The sequence below is a fragment of the Taudactylus pleione genome, unplaced genomic scaffold (genome assembly GCF_031769625.1).
Source record: "Taudactylus pleione unplaced genomic scaffold, aTauple2 ptg000032l, whole genome shotgun sequence".
Lineage (NCBI taxonomy): Eukaryota > Metazoa > Chordata > Amphibia > Anura > Myobatrachidae > Taudactylus > Taudactylus pleione.
This window is the reverse complement of record NW_028284434.1, coordinates 47,001,112-47,020,840: the sequence shown is the minus strand read 5'-3', so window position 1 is coordinate 47,020,840 and position 19,729 is coordinate 47,001,112.

The window sequence follows — 19,729 nt, the reverse complement described above, 5'->3', positions numbered from 1 at the left end:
TACAGCGCACATGAAATCACAAAGACCCTATCTTGTACTTCAGCAGTGAGAGTGTGTTATTTTACTATATGTGTCATGTAGGGAGCAGTTAGTATTTTTTTTTTTAGTCAAAAATCTTCCCGCAGACACTGATAAAAGAGTTTGGCTGTCGGCAAACGCTCAAACCTGAAAAATCAGGGCATATGGTCCTCTGAGATCCTGTCTGTCTGAAAAGAGGCTTCGTTCTGTTTTCGGATGAGACATTCTGATTTTTTTAAGTAACTTGGCACAGAGTAAATTGTGTTTTTAGTGAGCTAGATTGTAAAAGACTTGCCCACTAGTTGTCATAAGCTACCAACTGAGTATAGAATTTGTTTTCTTATATTATGACACCTACCTACCTGTGTGCATCATTCAGCGCGGATCGTGAGTCTGCAATCGCACGCACCCGCTTGCGAAATTATGCAAATGAATGCGACCACAGTGCGATCATTATACCAAGACGCCCACCACTGTATAAAGCCGCCCACTTCCCATTACAAGTCAGCGAAAACTTTGGTGACATCGAGTAGCATCGGACCCATATGCACAGTTGTGGTTGAGCTGACCCTAACTCACAAACTGTGAATCTTCCTGTCGCCATCTAGACCTCTGGCTGCGTATTTGTAGAAAAAGAGGCTGCGCTGTAATAGGATCAATATCCTATTACAAAATACAAGCAGTCTGACCTATAACAATGGGTGATACGCCTGATCGGCGTTTTACTCACCCGATTTAGTGGAGAGCGGGAGGCTGTTTCCGTGTCTTTCTTGCTGTGAAATAGTCTGCATAGATGTGGTCCGGCTCAGCTATTAGGCAGGCAGGTCTTATGGTTTCCTCCTGTAAGGATCACGGAGGTCCGTCTCTGCCTTTGCTGTTGTCCGGAAGGAGAAAGGATAGGCTGTTCGCTCACACGTCTCAGGCGCAACCAATGCAGGAGGTAAGTGCTTAGGACAAGGAGGTCTGCCAGCAGACTTACACTATGCGGTGTATCCGAGAGTATCCACAGGTTCCCACAATGCAGCATATGCCATCGCAGGAGCTTAATCAGGCTTGCCTACCCTCCCGATGTGGTTCGGGAGCCTCCCGATTATCGGGTGCCGCTCCCGGCCCCCGGGAAGGCAGGCAAGTCTCCATGAAGCCTCCATCCCTCCCTACCCCCCCACAGACTTAATAGCAAAACCCCCGCAGCAGGGGGCCCCGGTGACGCGATTCGCTCCGAATCGCGTCATCGTGGCCCCGTCCCCCACTTTACAACTCCGTTTACTCCGGCATTGTGAAGAGGGGACGGAGCCGCGATGACGCGATCTCATGGACACACCCCCGGCCTGCACTGGCCATGACCTCGCAACAGCATTATCGTGCAGCCACGCCCCCCGCTGTAAGCTGACATTCAGCCCCCTCCCAGAAGGAGGGAGCTGAATGTCAGCAAGTATAGGCTTAATTATGCAGGCCCCTGTAACAGTGTTCAAACGCACAGGCATAGCTGCGTTCCTTCGACTACCCCCCTCTCCTCCCCCAAACGGTGCTTCCTGTCAATCTCTCTGCGATGGTTCTGCATATCCGCTGCGTTCGTGATCGCAGTGGCCAGTTCGCGCACTGCAGTGCATACGCATGTGCAGAATGCAAACATCGACTGGGTGCCTGCGTCCGCAGACCTGCGATCCAAGCTGAATGAGACCGTGTGTACCCTGCCCCTAAAAGCAGCTGCAGGCTGACTCCAAAGTTGCTAAGTGCAAATTCATTTATTGTGTGCTATTTGCTTTGTTTAATCTCTTAACCCCAAGAGACAGCAATTATGTTATATCTGCTCTTAGAGACATACAGCCACGATTGGACATCAATATATATTAAAAGCTGTATATTAGTAAGATCTAGGATATACTAGGATATAGGTCCAATAACTTAAGTGTTTACACTAAAATATAACCACCAAAAAATAGATAATGAGTGAAACACCTGCGCTGTGGTTCAATTAAGAAACACATATAACATATACATATAAAACTCTGATGGACAGTGAGTGAAAATTAATGTGCGTTTATTACATCAATATTAAATATACTCTTAATGAGTTGATAAAGTGCTGTGGGTAATGCAGGGCTAAATACAATGACAAGAAATTATGAAATCCACTTGGATCTGCTCCTAGTGAAAAGTTATTATTGTAACCATTTGGGAATTAGGACTGACTCTCGTTTTCAAGGTATGTTGTTATTGTAGCAGCAGAACTTTCCCAATAATGGATGTGAGAGTCAGTCCTAATTACCAAATGGTCATAATAATAACTTTTCATTAGGAGCAGATCCAAGTGGATTTAATCATTTCTTGCCATTGTATTTAGCCCTGCATTACCAAGAGCACTTTATCAATTCATTAAGCGTATATTTTATATTGATGTAATAAATACACATTAATTTTCACTCACTGTCCATCAGAGTTTTATATGTATATTTTATATGTATTTCTTAATTTAACTACAGTGCAGGTGTTCCACTCATTGGGCAAAATTTACTAAGTGGCGGTTTGACGGCGGTTTCTATTCTATTCTAAACCCCGGGGGTTTGGTGGCAGTTTTGCAGCAGTTTCTAAATGACAGTCCTGTTCTATTCTATTCAAAAATGTGTTTTGATGGCAGTTTTGCAGCGGTTTTGGCCTTAGTAAATTTGCAGAAAGCAAAACTGCCACCAAACCACAGTCAAAACACATTTTAGAATAGAATAGAACAGGGCTGTCATTTAGAAACCACTGCAAAACCGCCGAGGTTTAGAATAGAATAGAAACCGCAGTCAAACCGCCGCTTAGTAAATTTTGCCCATTGTCTATTACCTTTGTATTCTAGTGGGTTTGACAACCTTACACACCTGCAGCTTCAAGTCAGCGCGTTAAAATTGTTTACTATATTCACCAAAAAGGCCGGGATGCAGCAATGTCATTAATGCATCAAAGCCCTCAATATACAGCATTTCTCAGATGCATAAGCTCTCTTATTGGGAGAGATGTCCTTTGCGTTTTTCTACATGCATACCAGCGTAATTAACGCCGGCATAGATGCGTAGAGTGGCAGACTGCATTGCATGCAAATTGCTGTAGTATTTTGGACTATGTTTTTTACGTTAATGGGTCACATGGAAAAATCTGACTTAGGTTAGAGCCCCCATTACATTCATCCACCACAATTGGATATACAGTACATGAACCAGCAGGAAGTGTCTGGAGCTAAAGCCACCTGTATGTAAGCAGTTACAGCTTTAGGTGCCCTGTCAGGTGCTGTGCCTCTAGATGCCCTGCCGCTGCTTCTACCATGTGTGGACTTGGAGCACCACATACCAAGCATATCACAGGAACAGAGGTTCAGCAGTCTGCAGCTCCACAAGTTGTCCTCCATGTCAGCAGCTTGGCCTCCCTAGGTGTGCACCTCAGGTTGACAAGTTGTAGCGGTAGGTGGTCTCTCTCACTCCCCATTCAGGAGGGTATATTTACTAAAGTTATTGGTTGCTATGGGCAATATCTCCATTTCTAAAAACTCTCACTTTAGTAATATACCCCAGGCTCTCTTGTTGTGTCCTAATACTCACAGTCCATGCAACTCTCTGGCTGCTGGGTGCTTCTATGGGTAATCCCCCCCTGCACTCATTTGGCAACAACTCTTTGCAACCTCTGTCTTGTTTCTTGGCTCTCACCTGTCTAACACCTGAACTGCCACATACAACAGTCTGCGCATTCAGGGCCAGGTTATAGACGGGTCGCACGGGTCAGTCCTTCAGGGGCCCCCATAAAGTGGGGGGCCCCACATTGCCACATACATACTCTGGCCAGCTCCCAGCAGCAAACAGAAGCAGTGACAGTGCAGACAGCACATGAGCGCAGTCACTGATGGACCATGGCTGCTGGCTGATGATGCAAGCCCCGCCCCCTCACTGACATACTGCCGCGATTCGCGGGTGTATGGATAGGGGCGGAGCCTAATGCTGTGAATTGCCCGCCCCCATCAGAAGCCTGCATGAGTGCATGATAAGGATGGCCATCTCTACTGCATGATGCTGCAAGTCTGAAACAGGTTAGTTTGTGTGTGTCCTCTGTCTCTCTCTCTCTCTCTCTCTCTCTCTCTCTCTCTCCCCTCCCTCTCTTTCTCTCCCTCTCCCTCCCCTCCCTCTCTTTCTCTCCCTCCCCCTGGCCCATGTATCATTATATATTTGAGGTTCAATACCCGAAAACACCAGTTTTCGGGGGTTAACCACAAATATTAAGTTTCCCCTGGATGTATGAATGAGGGAACACAGTAGGTGTCTTCCATACCTGCTGCGATCTCTCCATTCCCGCAGGCAGCCGCATCCCCCATAGGTCTCTATGGGGGATGTGGTGCTGACAAATTTACCAACATTACTGGCCCCTGCCTATGAGCTAGACTACGCATAATTAGCATGCGGAGGGTTCCTCAGGAATCCTCACCGGTAATGGCGTCTGTGCGTTTATAGTCAGCATGACTGCACATGCGCAGCAGCCCCCGTTGCTCTCCCGGCACATCGCAGGGATGGGCTTCTTTTGGAACCCGTGTCCCTGCATGTGCCATATAATACATCCGGGCGCTATGATTGCATAGTCCAATGCGGTCATGGGCGGTAATGTCATGCCCGGATCACATTGCAATCATTAATAAATGGGGGCCTATATCTCACTACCTCCTTCACTTTCTCCCTCTCTCTATCTTTCTGTCTCCCTCTTCATCTCTCCCTCCCTCCTTCTCTCTTTCACACCCCACTCAAAATCCTGCGTTTGCCCCTGGCAGTGTACTAGATCATGTCCGCTACGCTGCCGGCAGTCGGTTCCCAGTAGTGTTGCGGACATGAAGTAGTATGCTGCAACCTTGCCGGTCAGTGGAGAGACCAGAGACAAGGTAAGCAGCATAGTAGTTGAAGCGTGAGGCTGTGGTGAGATTATTGATGGGGCCCCCACAATTTAGTTGCCCTGGGGCCCCCACAAGCTTTAATCCGGCCCTGCGCGCATGCCCACCCACCTGTGACAGTGATGGGCATGCTCCCTCCCTCTAGCATGGTGAGGTTCCTTTTTAACCCCACATGTGGTTACAGCAGAAGTCTGGGCATGTTTCAGATAAGAAATCCCAGCTGGAACGGAAGCCTGCTTATAAGAGTGCTGATGTCTTGCCTTCCCCTGTATGGCATGCTGCAGCAGGTCCTCTGTGTGGATGGAGCTTGGTATAGATCAAAGTCTGTCCCACTTGTCATAACGAAAGGGGCTTATTTACATTAGGCGCTTCGCATCCCAGACCCTGACGCAAGTCTTTTCCAGGTTGAACGCTCTATGGGTTAACTGGCACTACATGGCTGATCAATATCGGAGCACATCCTGCCGAGTTAGGCGAACAGTTCAGCACTGCTGGTTGATTGGGTTCTCTCTATGCTCAGAAGTGATGATAACTTCCGTAGGAAAAATGTTGGGACACCAAGCCACATTTAAGAATTTTAAATTACATGTGAAACACATATATAACTGTCTGCCAAAACACATTAATACTACCAAGAATGGATGCCGTGCGGGTCAAAACTTAATTTATCAATATGCCTAGCACCCTACTCTGATTAGCGCCTGAAGTATATATTTATATTTTTAACACCCTGTTCTCACTACACACCCAAAACTGAGGGCCTGTTTCATTACTGATCGCAACTGTGATTATGCTCGCAATCGGCCGATTGTTGCATTCTGCATGAACCAGACACTACACAGTGACTACGCAGACACATCGCAGAGTGATTGACAGGAAGTACTGTTTGTGGGAGGTAACTGTGGGTTGGTCGGCGAAACGCAGGCACGCCAGTGCATTTGAACGCCGTTGCAGGGGCGTACATATATTATCCACTGCGATGCCACACGCAGCCTGAGTACTCACAGCGTGCGACAGGGCCGGATTTATAATGTGGCGGGTGGAGCTACAGCTCCAGGCCCACCTTGAAAATAGGCCCACAGCATCCCCTGCAGTGCAGACAGTGCTGACAGGGAAAAAAAAAAAAAACCTGTCAAGACTGTCTGCACTGCACTTGAAGGATCCGGAGCACCGATCTTTCACCATCCCCCCTCCCCACATCGGCCTTCCGAAGCTCCACCCCAGACCTTCTGAACTCTGAAGCTCCGTCCCATGGCCATGCATGCAGTCTCTGCATGCAATACGAAGCCCCGCCCCCATGCCGACGAAGCCCCGCCCCCATGTAGTTCTAAAGCGTCCCTGTGTGTTCCCTAGAAGTTCTGGTCCCCGGGTCATCCCCCAGTGCCCCTATCTGCCTCCCTCAGCAACTGAGTTCTGGGCACAGACATGATGAGAAAAGTCAGCCCTGCAGGTGTAGCGCAGAGGCTGAGCTGCTGCCACCACCAGCCATAAGAAAAACCCAGCATTCATGCACAACCAAAGTACCTTCCCACAGGTTGGTGTGTAATGTCTGGCACCTATGTATGTGTGTAGTTGTGTATGTATGTATGTATGTATGTATGTGTGTGTGTATATATACATATATATATATATACATATATATATAATATACTGTATATGTGTGTGTATGTGTACTGTATGTATTAGAGTGTGTGTGTGTGTGTATATATATATATATATATATATACATACACAGTATATATGTGTGTGTATTTGCATATATATATATATATATATATATATATATACATACATACATACACACACACTGTATATGTGTATGTATGTGTGTATATGCATGTATGTGTGTTCATTGCTTGTCCGTAATGACAGGGTGACTCTCAAAACGTTGGAAACCTAATAAAGGACCATTTTAAATTTATTTGAAAACGACTTGAATGCCTCCTGATTTTTATCTATCCATGTATGTGTGTCTATATATATATATATATATATATGGGGATATAGTCGGCATCCCCGCACGCCGGGATGCCGACGGTCTTAATACTGGCGCCGAAATCCCAAAAGGTGGGGATCCCGGCACCAGTATCCCGACCGTCGGTATCCCAGAAGTAAGTATTGGTGTGCAGTGGGAGGGTTAGGCACTAGGGGGAGGGTTAGGGTTAGGCCCGGGGAGGGAGGGTTAGGATTAGGGTCGCGGGGAGGTTAGGTTTAGGCACTAGAGGAGGAGGTTAGGTTTAGTCACTGGGGAGGGGGTGTTAGGTTTAGGGTGCGGGGGGGAGGTTAGGTTTAGGCACTAGGAAAGGAGGTTAGGTTTAGGCACTGGGGAGGGGGTGTTAGGTTTAGGGTGCGGGTAGGGGGAGGTTAGGTTTAGGCCCCGGGGAGGGTGAGTTAGGTTAAGGGATAGAAAACTACTCACTGTTAGCTTTTATGGGTATTGAATTCTGGCTGTCGGGGTGCTGCTACCTACTAAATCAGTTCTGCTTCACTGTAGCGCAGCCGTAGGCCCAATGTGTCTGTTGTGACACACTGGCTGCGGTACAAACAGTATGGAGGGAGGCGGGAGTGAAGGATAGTTAGGCGGAGACAGGGCTTTGCTGCATTATACAGATCTGCCAGCAGCTAGCTATCTGATTTATCCCATTTCAGGGACCATAGTGTATTGCTATGATGTCATCTGTATTTTGTGGTGGTCGTTGGTGTACTCTATATTATATGGCACTCATGGCAATGTTCTTTGTAGTGTATGGTGGTCGCTTGGACGCTTAGGGGCATATCCAATTAGCCGCGGGGTTTCACCCGGGTTTAATTGCCGGGCAAAAGTCCCGCAACGCTGGGATTAGCTATTCAATGAAATAGCTTTTTCCCCGCGTCATTAAAACGGGACTCAAGCGTGAGAACACACTGATTCCGTGAGAACTGCAGAATCAGTGTGTTATACCCTCTCGCACGAGGCCGAATAGGCCAGCTTCACATGGATTTTACCTCGCACCTACATGAGGTGCGAGGTAAAGTCTGACAGCGGGGACTCGCGCACGAGATCTAGGGGACACCTGCATGTGGAATCCCCGCTAATTGAATCCCGACCAACGCGATAATTAGCCGCGGGTGATACCCCACGGCTAATTGGATATGCCCCAGTGTATGATGGGCAATGATGCACTGTATTATATGGCACTCACCGCAATGCTCTCTGTATTATATGGTGGTCTACTGTAATGCTCTCTATTATATGGTGGTCACTGTGATGCTCTGTATTATATGGCTGTCACTGTGATATTCATTGTAACAGAGGCCATGAATTATGAGTTATGACCGATCTGTGTGTAGTTTATATGTCCCCCATTTTCCTTTGTATGGGTTTTGCCACAGCACTTGTCACCCACTGCAGCGGCACACAATAGGCCCTTCCTAAATTTCAGCTCCAGGCCCATGTGGACCTTAATCTGGCACTGGCGTGCAATGAGGTTGTCAATTCCTGAGTAAGGTCAGAGCTTGTGCTAGTGTGCATGAGGCTGCGATGGTACTCGATGTTACCGATGGTTTCGCAGTCTTGCTAAGGATTACGGATGTGTGTAAGGTAATGTGGGCGACCTTATATTGTGCTGTGACGGCATAGCGATCGCAGTGGATTAGCATACTATCGCAGTGGGACTGCGTGCGTAATCGCTATTGCAATTGTAGTTGCGATCTGTAGCATCAGGCCCTGAATTTGAAGTTGTGGGTAAAATTGTCTGTTAATGCTTATGTCTCATAATTTCTCAAATTGATACCAAATTAGTGTTAGCCTGCATTTAAAGTAATTCCTATATTCCCCAAATCAAATACTATTAAGATGTAATGCTCATGTATAGTATTGTGGTAGAGCAGCGCCATCTACTGTGCAGTTTAAATATTGTGTAAAGACACAAACAGGTTTGAGAGGCCACTAAACCGAAAATAAAGGTGCCCACACATATAGCGACATTTTACACGATTTGGCCGATTTCAACGAATCGTGACGACGAATTGGTTAACAAAAGTACAAATCGTGAGTTTATACTCACGAGCACGATGCCGATGCGCGTCCCCGCTCGTCGTATATCGCATCTTCTGATCTGCCGTGCTGTAGGGCAGATTAGCCAACCATGAACACGATGGAAGCCGATCGTGAGGTTTTTTTTCCTCACGATGAATCGTACGATTCATCACACAATGCGGAATTTGACTGACGGAAGCCTGGATACGCCCCATCGCCATATTGTGCAGCATCGTGTATGGAGCAAAACAGTCGCACTTTGGGAGCCTGCACATTGAAGTCTTGTTTTGTTGGATATTTGATGAGTATTTGTACAGTTTGCAACCACACTGACCACCAATATGTGCCCCCAGGTAATAAATGCATGACCCAGCCATCGCCCGCCGTATTGAGGCGGGCGGTGGCTGGGTCATGCATTTAAGCTCCCACTGCCCACCAATGTGTGCTCCCAGGTAATAAATGCATGACCCAGCCACCGCCCGCCGTATTGAGGCGGGCGGTGGCTGGGTCATGCATTAAGCTCCCCCATTGCCCACCAATGTGTGCCCCCAGGTAATAAATGCATGACCCAGCCACCGCCCGCCGTATTGAGGCGGGCGGTGCCTGGGTCATGCATTAAGCTCCCCCACTGCCCACCAATGTGTGCTCCCAGGTAATAAATGCATGACCCAGCCACCGCCCGCCGTATTGAGGCGGGCGGTGGCTGGGTCATGCATTAAGCTCCCACACTGACCACCAATGTGTGCTCCCAGGTAATAAATGCATGACCCAGCCACCACCCGCCGTATTGAGGCGGGCGGTGGCTGGGTCATGCATTAAGCTCCCACTGCCCACCAATGTGTGTAATACATCAAAAAAATAAATAAATAAACACGTATTTTACAAAAAAAATCACCATACATTACATTTAAAAACACACATTATTTAAAGCTGGGGGTCTTCTACCTTTCGGTCTCCAGCTGTTCTGGAACTACAGATCCCAGGATGACCTGCCACCCACCTTTGAAACTGTTTTTAGGGCATCCTGGGATCTGTAGTTCTACCACAACGACAGGCCCAAAGGTGGAAAACTACTAGGTCACTACGCACATGGCACAAGTACACATTGCTGGAAGCCGGGGCCACAATGTGTACTTGTGCCATGTGGGTATTGACCTGTTCAAACTGGCGTCTGACCCACCCTATCACATACAGCCGGCTACCTATTGGGATTCATAAAATTTGGTGATAATGTTCTTTTGTAAAATTGTTATAAAAAAGGATATTGCACACAGTTTAGTGCACAATTTCAGTTGCCTGCAGGTCAGTGCACATTGTACTAAAACAAGGCAATTTTTTGCTTTATGTTGAATAAAAAATAAAAAATTTTCTTTGCACAAGAAACCAAAGTGTGGTGTTTTTTTTGACTTACCTTGCAATAGTGGTACTGTAGCACTTTTACGATGGCTTTGCAGGTCTCCGGAATGATGACGCCCAAGGACTGAGGTGAGATGAGTGTCCCAAACTTCAGGTCTTCCAGTGACCTTCCTGTAGCCAGGCACCTCAGGGTAGCCACCAGTCTCTCTTCAGCAGGGATTGCCCTCCGCCACCTTGTGTCCTGTCTCTGGATGTGGGGGGTCACCAAATGCAGCAATTCTTGGAAGCTGGCGTCATCCATGCGCAGGTAGTTCCGATAGTCGTCCGGGTTGTTCTCCTTGATCTCCATCAGCAGGGACATGTGAGAGCGGGTATCCCTTTGTAGCAGCCACTCCTTGGTCCAGCATGCTCTCGTCCTTCTTCGCTGGGCCCTCTTCCTAATCTCCCGGACCCCAGCTTCAGCAACCAACACTCTATACTGATAGGGATGCATCAGTACAGAATTCAGGAACAGGATAGAATGCAGGTAGGTAGCACACACTTGCAGGTAGAATAAACTTTGTATAAGGCAAGCCAAATACAAACAGCACAGTAGCAATGTACAGGATTCAGCAGGAATACACCTAGCCTCATCTAGTAGCAGAGCTGAATGTACACAGAGTTTAAAGGACGCCTGCTGTTTATACTCCCTAGCTAGCCCCTCCCATTGTTATGGCTATTTAAATTTCCCACCAATAGTCAAGAGCCTGTTTTATTTTTTTTTTCAACTCACGATTTGTTATGGCCAATCTCACGATACGTACGATCCGATAGATCGTGAGATCGTAAGACAGATTCGGTGTCTTTTTTCCAAAATCGTGATCACGACGGCAAGGGAGCTCCCGTGAAAGTTCATGAGGAAATTGGCCATAAAATCGTATCGTGAGCACATCGGTAAGTGTGTGGGCACCTTAAGCCTCCAGCATGAAAGAAATATTTTCATATTCACAAACATGTATATTATTGTACAGAACCATCCTTCACTAATAGTAAAGTGTGCAAGTGCTTTATTTTATAAGATATTTTGAATACATGGATATACTGTAGTATTATGTTACTAAATGGAGAACATTGTTTACTTTTTAAATGTTTATCAACATGAATGAACAAAATTATTTCTGCACGTGTGTATTTAATAATTACAATGCAACTGTCTAATGAACTGTAAACTCACAGCACTAGACCGCGACAGAATTGTGTTATGTAGGGTACACACTGGCCGACATATCGGCCGATATATTGTGTGCAGTGTGTATCTGCGATAAGTCTGTGAATTATGTCATTCGCAGACATATTGCTTGAGCTCTGCTGCACAGTCAATGACAGATCTATCTGCAGATATGGATCAGCCCCCCCTCCTGTACACTTGCTGCAGAGGCTGCCGGGGAGGGGGTCGTGACCCTGCCTATTTTGTCAGTCCCGGGCCCCACAACTTTTGACGGCAGCCCTGTATGCTGGACCCACAATAAAGTAGCCCTGCTGATTCAATGGCTTTTACAAGGTAGAGAGAAATTATATCACGGGAGAATAAGAATTATCCTTCCTTTTCTGCCTAGCCAAGGACATACGGCAGAGGACCTGCTGCACATGGGCGTATCTGTAATGGGTGCAGGGTGTGCGGTGCACACGGATCCCTGGATCCAGGAGGGCCCACATTGCACACACTGCACCCATATTTTCTAATACTCCGAAGTCCCACATGGCCTGTAACAGCCCTGCACAAAACGCCTGGCCATAGTGGCCATTTTCCCAGTGTTTTGCACATGCGCAGTGGGGAAATCACTGTGAAAATGGCGCCACCATATTCCCGGTGACCTGCGCATGCGCAGTATACTCTGGACACTAGTCTGTGTCTGCTACTGGCACCGGAGAGAGAGGACAGGAATGCACCTGGGCCCCCTCCTCTCTGTAATTTGAATTTAATTTTTCTCCGTCTTATTTGTGAAATCAGCAGTTTATCATCACCCAGTAATGCATTAAGAGAAAATAGATGGCACATCGGGCAGTTCTATCCAGGGGTTAAAGTGGGCCGAGAAAGGGGCAGAACTGCTTTCCGTCACTTCTATTTGGAGGCAGAATCAGTTCCACCTCATCCAGCCCATCTTACCCGGCCAGTCAGCCCTGCGCCGGGCGCCCAGCTCCTTCACTACAGTGGCAGTCGGAGCCTGGAGTTCACTCCTGAGCTCTGGCTTCCAGGTCCCGCAGTTTGCACTATGGGTGAGACGTCATGACTTCTCTCCCATAGTTCCAAGGAGCAGCCAGTCGGATGGCAGCAGATGCAGGAGAGGGGCTTAAAGTAAGTATTGTGTGTTACTGTTTCTGTTTGTGTAAGGGGCACTACTACTGGGAGCATTGCTACAGGGGGCATTACCACTGGGGGCATTACCACTGGGGGCACAACTAATGTAAGAATTATCACTGGGAACACTACTAATGGGGGCATTGCATAGGGGGCACTGCATAAGGGGCAACACTCCTGGGGGCACTGCATAAGGAGCACCACTACTGGGGGCACTGCATAAGGGGCACCACTACTGGGGGCACTGCATAAGGGGCACCACTACTGGGGGGTACTACATAAGGAGCACCACTACTGGGGGCACTGCATAAGGGGATCCTTTACAGTGGGCTCTGTATAAGGGGCACCACTACTGGGGGCAGTGCATAAATTCCACCACGTCTTTAGGACCTCTTTAAGCACTGGATCTATGAATCTCCAGGGCACCATATAATACTCTTTTATAAGTGTGGACCTGTTTAGAAATGATACACTCCTCAGATTGCCCAGTGCAAGGAGTATAGGTTAGGCTGAGGTGTCCTGGCAGCTAGAGCTGCCCCTGCCGTCTGGTATTTGGATTCCCATTCAGTAGTGTGGGAATTATAAGGAAAGGAAAGTGAGATGGGACAGCAGTCCCATCATCCCTTATTCAGAGAATGTTTTACCTACTATAGGTAATATCAGGGAACATTATGTCGGTGTCTGAGCTGGCATTCCTGTGCGGATTTATGTATTTATTTTTAATGGGAACCTTTATCAGGCTTTTTAGTTTGCTCAAGTCTGCTACAGTCAGAGGTAAAAATATGCACTATGGGGTCTATGGGCCTCATTCAGCTTAGATTGCATGCACCTGGTCGATGTTTGTGGTCTGTGCATGCTTACGCACCACAGTATGCGAATTGGCTGTCACGATTGCGAAAGCGAAAGAAGCGAATACGCAGAGCCATCGCAGAGTGATTGACAGGTAGCACTATTTGGGGGTGGAGAGGGGGGTGGTCAGTGGAACGCCTGTGCGTTTGAATGGGGCATGCATAATTAAGCCCCAGTGATGGTATACACAGCCAGAGGTCTAGATGACGACAGGAAGTTTCGCAGTTGTGAGTTATGTCAAGCTCAACCACAACGGTGCATATGGGTCCAAAGTTACCTATGTTTTTGCTGACTTGCGGATGTATGTAATGGGAAGTGGGGGTTTTATAAGCTGGTGGGTGTCTTGCTATAGTGCTGCAATCGCATTCATTTGCATAACTTCGCACAGCTGTCCCTCTCTAAGACATAGTGGGCGTCCTTACACCAGACAGTGCGATCGCGTAATTTGTATACCCGGCCCCTTTTGGATGCGAGTGATCACGGCTTAGCGCCTGGGTCTGAATCGGCCCCATAGACCCCTATATATGTGACAGAATGCATCTCTGACAGAAAACTCCTACAGTAATTGTCCAATATGACTTAAAAACACAGCTGTCCCAGTACCTTCCTCAGACTCCTCATCTACCCAGGGGCAGAACTATGGGAGACAATGGAGGCACCTACTGCCGGACTCCAGCTCTGAAGGGGCACCTCCTCCATCACCCACAACATATTCACCCCACTTAGGGCTGTAACTATGTACCCGGAGTGTACCGTCACGGCCGCCCAAAACATGGCACTTCTTCCCAGCACCTGAGAAGCCACCATACACTAGAGGAGAGCTCCATGTCAGACCAATAGCTGCTGCCTTTGTCTATATATAGCCTGTGTGCATGCAAATTGCTACATTACAGTGTCAGCGGCTGTGACGGGGGCGGGCATCAATAACTTGCCTCCTGGCATGTGGGATGAACTTATGCCACTACATCCACCACACAAAGGCCCTCATTCAGAGTCGGACGTAAGCGGCCGCTCGGTCGTATGTCTAACGACCGAGAAACTGAAAAAGGAAGCGATCACACGACCGGTCGGTCGCAACCAAAGTGACGTCCATACATGAACAATGCACCTCCTCTAGCTAGCGAGTGATAGCAGTTAGCGATCGAGTCAGTCATTGTCAGTCATTGTATGTTAATTTTCTTCTGATGGTTGCAGCCGCTTGTGTTGTGTGCAAATTATGCCATAAATTAACAAAAAACTGCATAGAATAAGCCATCCCCCTGAAATGTATTTATTCTTATTATTCGCTAATGCAAACGCAGCTGAATCAATTACATGCCAATTAGCAATGTTATTAGCTTCAACAAACGATTATTAGCTGCTTGCATTGTGTGGCACAAAATAGAAACATCAAACATAACATCAGTCACATTCAATAGTATCAATTGTACTCTGGGGCTTGAGAGAGCACATACCCAACCTCTAGCTGTACGATCAGCCAGGCCTCTAACCTGCTCGCAGAGTGATGTTTTACTACTTCCGGCCTTCTATGTCGGTCGTAGCAGGAAATTTATATACGCCCCTGAAACTCCCTGAAAATGGTGAGGCACGCCTGTGTTTTTAGACCACCACCCCCGTCACCACCCACAAACGGCCTTTCATGTCAATCAACTCTCGGAAGCCACTTCCTGCTCGTAAGCCGTACGATCGACAGCATTTTGGATCGCAAGGTCTCGTATGCACATGTGCACAACTAACCGTACGCATGCGTGGTTTGGAAACATCGGATGCGTACGAACGAGTGGCCGCTTACGACCGACTCTGAATGAGGTCCAATATGTGAAGGACCAGCAATGGGTTTAGTGTAGCTATAATGATATTTGGCTATTGTGAGGGGATATAATATTGATTTATTTCCGATATGCAATAGCTGTCAGACACCCCAATAAGTTCTGTTATTTATAATACTCCTTATATGTTATTAGTATATGTATTCACATAAAAAAGGGTTTGAAAATATATTGATAATTTATGTATTGGCTGAATATAATAATGTGATTAGAGCATACTTGCCAACTTTCCCTCATTGTCAGGGAGACTCCCTGAAATAGCAGCAATCTCCCTGACTCCCTGAAGAGTCTAGAAATATCATTGATTGAACCTTACCCCCATTGTAGCTGTTATATATTTAAAAAAAAACAGATATATACATTGAAATGTGATCATAAGTATAATTTCCCTGCATTGGCTATAAGGCACAGTGACCCATTTTCTGAAATGTATCCGTGTGTTTTCATCAACAAATAGATCTTACTAACTGCTTTGCTGCTCGTTTACATTTAGATGTAAGCGAATGATATGACACGCCTCTCAGATGTAGCAGGACACGCCCACTGTACCTCCGTGCTCATAGGTGTTGTTTTTACAGTCTCCCTGAAAAGCTTCTTCAAAAGTAGTCAGGTATGGATTAGAGAACAGTGCTGCTATATATATATATATATATATATATATATATATATATATACTGCTGATTGCATCACTATAGGATGTGCTCCTCATTATATAAAGTGTGAGGGGATAAAACTATCATAGCTCTACATGAATTGCCTTTTTTTTGGTAACCGGAGGTAGATCATATTCCATTTGGCTATATAATTATACCAGTATTTCTACACTCCTCATCATTCCTGCTGGAGGCTCAGTCTAAGTAAGGAGTTACAGTGTAATGATTTATGACACCGGAAAGATATTTATTATCTAAATTATTTTGAATGGAACAAAATATCTACAGCAGCAAGGGAAATTCTATATCAAAGTAGGCATACAGCCTTGTTCTCTGGCTTTTGCAATTATAACCCCACAGGACATTTGGAATGCTTCTATGTTCACAAAAGGTAGTTCAGCATAAGTATATTATATGAACTTACCATCACCAAGCACAAGTATATTATATGAACTTACCATCACCAAGCATAAGTATATTATATGAACTTACCATCACCAAGCATAAGTATATTATATGAACTTACCATCACCAAGCATAAGTATATTATATGAACTTACCATCACCAAGCACAAGTATATTATATGAACTTACCATCACCAAGCATAAGTATATTATATGAACTTACCATCACCAAGCATAAGTATATTATATGAACTTACCATCACCAAGCATAAGTATATTATATGAACTTACCATCACTAAGCACAAGTATATTATATGAACTTACCATCACCAAGCATAAGTATATTATATGAACTTACCATCACCAAGCACAAGTATATTATATGAATTTACCATCACTAAGCACAAGTATATTATATGAACTTACCATCACCAAGCACAAGTATATTATATGAACTTACCATCACCAAGCACAAGTATATTATATGAACTTACCATCACCAAGCACAAGTATATTATATGAACTTACCATCACCAAGCATAAGTATATTATATGAACTTACCATCACCAAGCATAAGTATATTATATGAACTTACCATCACCAAGCACAAGTATATTATATGAACTTACCATCACCAAGCACAAGTATATTATATGAACTTACCATCACCAAGCACAAGTATATTATATGAACTTACCATCACCAAGCATAAGTATATTATATGAACTTACCATCACCAAGCATAAGTATATTATATGAACTTACCATCACCAAGCACAAGTATATTATATGAATTTACCATCACCAAGCACAAGTATATTATATGAATTTACCATCACCAAGCACAAGTATATTATATGAACTTACCATCACCAAGCACAAGTATATTATATGAACTTACCATCACCAAGCACAAGTATATTATATGAACTTACCATCACCAAGCATAAGTATATTATATGAACTTACCATCACCAAGCATAAGTATATTATATGAACTTACCATCACCAAGCACAAGTATATTATATGAACTTACCATCACCAAGCATAAGTATATTATATGAACTTACCATCACCAAGCATAAGTATATTATATGAACTTACCATCACCAAGCACAAGTATATTATATGAACTTACCATCACCAAGCATAAGTATATTATATGAACTTACCATCACCAAGCACAAGTATATTATATGAACTTACCATCACCAAGCATAAGTATATTATATGAACTTACCATCACTAAGCACAAGTATATTATATGAACTTACCATCACCAAGCATAAGTATATTATATGAACTTACCATCACCAAGCATAAGTATATTATATGAATTTACCATCACTAAGCACAAGTATATTATATGAACTTACCATCACCAAGCACAAGTATATTATATGAACTTACCATCACCAAGCACAAGTATATTATATGAACTTACCATCACCAAGCACAAGTATATTATATGAACTTACCATCACCAAGCATAAGTATATTATATGAACTTACCATCACCAAGCATAAGTATATTATATGAACTTACCATCACCAAGCACAAGTATATTATATGAACTTACCATCACCAAGCACAAGTATATTATATGAACTTACCATCACCAAGCACAAGTATATTATATGAACTTACCATCACCAAGCATAAGTATATTATATGAACTTACCATCACCAAGCATAAGTATATTATATGAACTTACCATCACCAAGCATAAGTATATTATATGAATTTACCATCACCAAGCACAAGTATATTATATGAATTTACCATCACCAAGCACAAGTATATTATATGAACTTACCATCACCAAGCACAAGTATATTATATGAACTTTCCATCACCAAGCACAAGTATATTATATGAACTTACCATCACCAAGCATAAGTATATTATATGAACTTACCATCACCAAGCATAAGTATATTATATGAACTTACCATCACCAAGCATAAGTATATTACATGAACTTACCATCACCAAGCACAAGTATATTACATGAACTTACCATCACCAAGCACAAGTATATTACATGAACTTACCATCACCAAGCATAAGTATATTACATGAACTTACCATCACCAAGCATAAGTATATTATATGAACTTACCATCACCAAGCATAAGTATATTATATGAACTTACCATCACCAAGCATAAGTATATTATATGAACTTACCATCACCAAGCATAAGTATATTACATGAACTTACCATCACCAAGCATAAGTATATTACATGAACTTACCATCACCAAGCACAAGTATATTACATGAACTTACCATCACCAAGCATAAGTATATTACATGAACTTACCATCACCAAGCACAAGTATATTACATGAACTTACCATCACCAAGCACAAGTATATTACATGAACTTACCATCACCAAGCACAAGTATATTACATGAACTTACCATCACCAAGCACAAGTATGTTACATGAACTTACCATCACCAAGCACAAGTATATTACATGAACTTACCATCACCAAGCACAAGTATATTACATGAACTTACCATCACCAAGCACAAGTATATTACATGAACTTACCATCACCAAGCACAAGTATATTATATGAACTTGCCATCACCAAGCATAAGTATATTATATGAACTTACCATCACCAAGCATAAGTATATTATATGAACTTGCCATCACCAAGCACAAGTATATTATATGAACTTGCCATCACCAAGCACAAGTATATTATATGAACTTACCATCACCAAGCACAAGTATATTATATGAACTTACCATCACCAAGCATAAGTATATTACATGAACTTACCATCACCAAGCACAAGTATATTACATGAACTTACCATCACCAAGCACAAGTATATTACATGAACTTACCATCACCAAGCACAAGTATATTACATGAATTTACCATCACCAAGCACAAGTATATTACTTGAACTTACCATCACCAAGCACAAGTATATTACATGAATTTACCATCACCAAGCACAAGTATATTATATGAATTTACCATCACCAAGCACAAGTATATTATATGAACTTACCATCACCAAGCATAAGTATATTACATGAACTTACCATCACCAAGCACAAGTATATTACATGAACTTACCATCACCAAGCACAAGTATATTACATGAATTTACCATCACCAAGCACAAGTATATTACATGAACTTACCATCACCATGCACAAGTATATTACATGAACTTACCATCACCAAGCACAAGTATATTATATGAACTTACCATCACCAAGCACAAGTATATTACATGAATTTACCATCACCAAGCACAAGTATATTATATGAACTTACCATCACCAAGCACAAGTATATTATATGAACTTACCATCAC